The following is a 5,168-nucleotide window of genomic DNA, read 5'->3' as shown; positions in this document are numbered from 1 at the left end:
TTCAGTCTGACACGGCAGCTCAGTGCACCTCAGTCAGCAAGCTCTGAGTAATGCAGACAGGGTGGGGTCCCCAGGATTTGGTTATTGGACATTTTCCCTCCCAGTCTTGGGCAATCTGGTCTGGGACAGGCAGCTGCACCGTTCTAAGACTGGACTTCCCAGGAGGACAGCGGGTCACTCTGGGCGCCATTGGATGGGGCTGCTCCCAGAGCGAGGCTATCAGCAGTTAGAGGGGGCCACTTGCCGTCGACCTGCAGCCCCTTAGTCAACCTCTGTCTTTGCACACCAGTTCACCTGGCAGGCACAGAGGGGCCGCTGTTTCCATCGGTGGGGCCTAGACTGAGTCCCCTCTGCTGCCCCAACACCTCATCCACCTGAACTCAGGGAAGAGAAGCAGGAGCCCCAGGCAGTCATGGCTACCAGCACCCCGGGACCCTTCTTTTATAGGCAGAGGTTCTGCTTCCTAGGCTGCAGTGCCTAGGTCTCGGCTGCCCCTCAACTCTCTTCCAGGCTGCGACAGAGACACTTTCCCAAGGTGAAAGACACTGTTAACGTGCCCTTGGGAATTACCACAGCCCCTTCCCAGTTCCTTTTCCACATGAGCAAACCCCAACCTGTAACCAACCCACTGCCATCAAGTCGAGCCTCACGGGCAGCAACCCTGTGTAGATAGAGCTTCCAAGACTGCCAGCCTTTAGGGCACTTTAGCCTGATCCCAGACAGACTGTGCTTCTTCCACAGAGCAGCCGGCAGGTTTGAACCAGCATCCTTGTGGTTAGCAGTCCAAGAGGCCCTGGTGGTGCTGTGGATTGGGCGCTGGGTTCCTAAGGACCGGAAGTTCAAACCCACCAATATACTCTGCAGAAAAATAGAGTGAGCCCGTCTGCTCCTGTCAAGATGTGTCATCCCAGAAACCCTACACAGGATTTCTAGGGTCAGAATGGGAGAAAGAGCGAAGGAGAAGACAGGGCGTCCTACCCTGGGAAAAGTTCCCTCTCTCTCTTCCAGGGTAGACTCCATGGTAACAGGATAGATGAAGCCCTTGAATCAAGTGTTGGATATCTTACTTATGCGTGTTGGAGGGGTCGGGGCACGTCTTTGGCTTCTGAATTTATTTTTGAAATTTCATTGGGACTAAGAAACCCCTAGCCATACAAGCTCAGAGCACCGGCTCACAGACCACAGAGGCCAAGTGACCTTGAAGATAGAGCTCAAAGACGCCTCTAGGGCTGACCCTCTGGGGGACAGAGGGAGGCCCTGTGAGGCTCCCACGGTGACCGCTGGCGGAAGGGTTGTCAGCGACTGCGCCCTGGCACCCTGGGGTTGTTGGCGACTGGGAATGGGAAAGACCTGTCTTCCGGGCCGTTTATGAGGCTTCGTGCCTTGCTGCGCTCCGGCGTCAGATGCAGAGCACGTCGACAACTCTGCGAAAAGTCGCCAATTTATCCCGCTGGCAACGGGCCTAGAAACGTAATCAGATCTTGACTTCTTCAAAGCTTCCTTGCTTTGGATTTTCCAAGTCGAAAATAACTATCGAGGGCAATGACGTCTCTTAGGTTCTCCGGGGTATGAAAGGAGTTTTCACCCATTCATTCGAGGGTGCTCGCATTTCACTTGGAAGGTGTTTTTAGTGCAGGGAATTTGTGAGCTCGACAGCAAAACAGCCCAACTAGGCTTGCACGAAAACGAGAGAAACGTTGCTCACTGCAAGTTAGCATACGCCGGTCTTTCAGGATCCCCGCAGACCCAAAGGGCCCCTTTCTTCTTCCTGGGTGAGGAGGTGCTGGGGCCACTGGCTTGCTGTTCGCGGAGGCATCCTCAGGGGGGCAGCAAACCATCATCTGTGGCTGCGTTGCTGGGCAGCCCCTTCCCACTGCCAATCCCTCCAAGACCGGGGCTGATTATTGGATTACTAGCTGCCTGCGCCGGGCCTGACACGGAGCACGTCTCCGGGAGGGAAAGCCGAGTTCCACAGTCTCATTTTGGGGAGAGCTGCAAACATGACCAGACCTATTAATTGCTTAATTGCAGTGCAGGTCTTTGAAGATGAAAAGTGCTGTGTAAGTGGGGCGTCTGCGTCGGGTCGGCCGGGCCTGCCCGTCTGAGGGCTCTAAGGGGCTCTTCCAAGGGAGGCCTTCAGTTGGCGATCCGCGCCCATCCCTGCGCGCCTCCCAGTGAGCTGCTTGCAAGCCCCCCTGCGATCGCAAGCTTTGGGCAAGCGTCTTTGTGGCCCTTAGCTTGTCATCTCGCTCTCACACTGACTGAGCCACCCGCCCCCGGGACAGCGGTGACTTTGAGGGGTGCTGGTTCATGACCAGGAGCCCTGGTGGCACAGTGGTTACGAGTTGGGCTGCGATCTGATCCGCAGAGTCAGCGGTTCGAAACCACCAGCTGCTTCGCAGGAGAAAGACCGCGCCTTCTACTGGAGAAAAGAGTCGGTGTGGGAAGTGCACAGGGGCAGTTCTGCCCATCCCGAGAGGGTCACTGAGAGTCAGCTGCTCCAAAATGAAGGGGGAGCGGAAGGGCCCTGGCAGCAGTGTGGCCAGGCTCCGGGCCCGAGGGACCTGGTCACGTTGCACCTCTGCCGCCAACCTACAGACGCCTTTCAAGGTCGCAGAAGATGCCGTCACCTGCACACCTGGCACAAATTCACAGCTAATTATGTTAAGGCAGAATCGCCTGGTAGTCAAAGGAGTTTCACAGCACACGGTACCTCCTGTGAAGGCGCTGAGGTGCAGGGTCTGGGAGCCCTGTGTGTCTGAGCAGAACGTGGCTCTCTAGGGTTCTTCTCTGTCGCTGGGTTTTCATCAGCGTGCCAGATCTTTCTTCCGTGGCACCTCCGGGTGATCTTTGACCATCCATTGGACAGGAGCTGGGTTTTACTCATGGGGTGGCAAGGATGTGTGAGGAGCAGACAGGTGAGGAAAAGGGAGGCTGTGCAGGCACAGGGGAAGGGGTACCAGCCAGGCCAGGAGATGAATGAGGGGGAGTGGCCCCAAGTGAGGTCAAAGGTGCAGAAGGTGCTCTCCTGATAGTCTGTTGGACCCTCTGACTCTCCGACCTGAAGTGGTTAAAAGTCAAAAGGGGTACACAGGACCTCACCTGAGGCACCTAGAGGAACCCTGGTGGGGTAGTGGTTCTCTGTTGGACTGCGATCTACAAGATCAGCAGTTCGAAACCACCAGGCAGTCCAACAGGAGAAAGACAGGGCTTTCTACTCCCATGAACAGTTCATAGTCTCAGAAATCCACAGGGGGGTTGCTACGAACCGGCATTGCCTCGATGGCAGGGAGGTTTTTTTGCTTGTTGGTTTAACAAGGCATCGGGCTTTATGTGAAGAGAATTAAAATGGAATCCCTATAAAGAGGAAAATGCGACACATCCTGCTGCCGGACTTACTTAGTGAGCCTCCGGGGTCGATGCTGGTTCCCCTTTGTTCTTAAGACACGCACGAGTCTTGGCCCGCTCCAAAAGGTGACAGGGGGCATGTTGTTCTTGTTATTGGGTGCCATCGAGTCGCCTCCAACTCATAGCGACCCTACGTACAACAGGAAGAAACAGCTCTGGTCCTGCACCGTCCCCACAGGTGTCCCTATGCCTGAGCCCATTGTGACAGGTCCCGTGTCAGTCCATCTCGTGAAAGGGGAAATGTGCCGGACAGTTTTTGGTTTGCTTGTGGGTGGCGAGCTACAGACACTAAACCCACCAAACCACACTGCCACGGCGCTGGTTCGGGTCCACAGAGACCCTACAGCACCGAGTAGAACTTGCCCATGAGGGTTCCAAGGCTTCCCAGAAACAGACTGCCACAGCTTCCTCCCACAGAGCCGTGGGGGCTTTAAACTGCCGACCTTGCAGTTGGCCGAGCGCTTGACCACAGTACTATCAGACCCTGCTGTTGTGAGCAAGGCTGTTCCGGCCCATAGCGACCTGCCGTACAACAGTACCGCACCCTGCCCAGGCCGCACCATCCTCATGGTTGTTCCGGTGCCGGAGCCCATTGTTGCTCCACCACCGTGTCACTCCATCTCGTTGAGGGCCGTCCTCTTTTTTGGTGCCCCTGCACTTTACCAAGCATGAGGTCCTTCTGCAGGGACTGGCCTCCCCTGACAATATGTCCAAAGTACATGAGACAAAGTGTCACCATCCTGGCCTCTAAGGAGCGCTCTTTCCCTACTTTTCCAAGGCCGGGGAAATGAGAAGTCCTTAAGGCCCTCCCCCTTCCCCCTCCCCCATGGTATGGTATGCTCAAGACGTGAGTACTGCCTCGTTTGTGACCCGCAGCCCAGTCTAGCTCTGATCACTTGGGATCAGCGGTGGAATTCTCACTGTCCATGGGGAAACTCTGGTTCAATTCCTGGCCGTTGGGCATTGGCCTGATGCTGAACAGACTAAGCAGGACTTCCACCCTAGGACAGACTAAGAAAGACCTGGCATCGCCTCCCCCAAATCAGCCCATGAAAAGGCAGTGTGCCACAATGGGCGTGATCCCCAGGAGACCGTGGGGACAGGCGGCCCAGGACCAGGCAGGGATTTGTTTGGCCACACACGGGACCCGGCCCACTCAATGCAGCAAATGATACATTTCTCTTAATGATTTCTTCCAGCAGCCAGTCAGTTCCCTTAGCTGCACTGTGGACGGCCTCCGGAGCAAGACCTCCCATCCTCCACAGGGAAGTCCAAACACCAGGAGCGGAGTGCTGAACACAGCCTGGCGGCGTCCACAGGTGCTTGCTGAGCGGCCTTGTGTGGGCGCAGGAATGGGAGACGCGAGCAAAGGGCCCCCATTCATCTCAACAGCTGTGTAGCCAGCGAGATGCTTTCGGTTACAGACCACAGAAATGGATTCTGGCTTATCTGTTTCATCGGCGCTTAATTAAAAATGGGAATTTACTGGAAGGGGGCTGGATTTCACAGGCGTGGGGTGGCACTGGAGAGATGAAGTTGCCCCTTCTTGTCCTTGAGGACCCCTTCAGGGAAGCTGCCCTCCAGGTGCCCCAGCCTCCTCCACACCAGGTGCCTGCGGCGCCCTGGCCAAGCCTCACTCCGGAACTTGGATGAGATGCGATCCCCAGGTATACTGAGGAGAGTGAAGTGTGCGTTTGTGCGTGTGCGTGTGTGAGTGTGTGTGCGTGTGCGTGTGTGTGTGTGTGCGTGTGTGTGTGTGT

This window comes from Tenrec ecaudatus, chromosome 2, assembly GCF_050624435.1.
Source record: "Tenrec ecaudatus isolate mTenEca1 chromosome 2, mTenEca1.hap1, whole genome shotgun sequence".
Classification (NCBI taxonomy): Eukaryota; Metazoa; Chordata; class Mammalia; order Afrosoricida; family Tenrecidae; genus Tenrec; species Tenrec ecaudatus.
The sequence above is the reverse complement of the archived record's forward strand: the minus strand, read 5'-3'. Positions refer to the sequence as shown.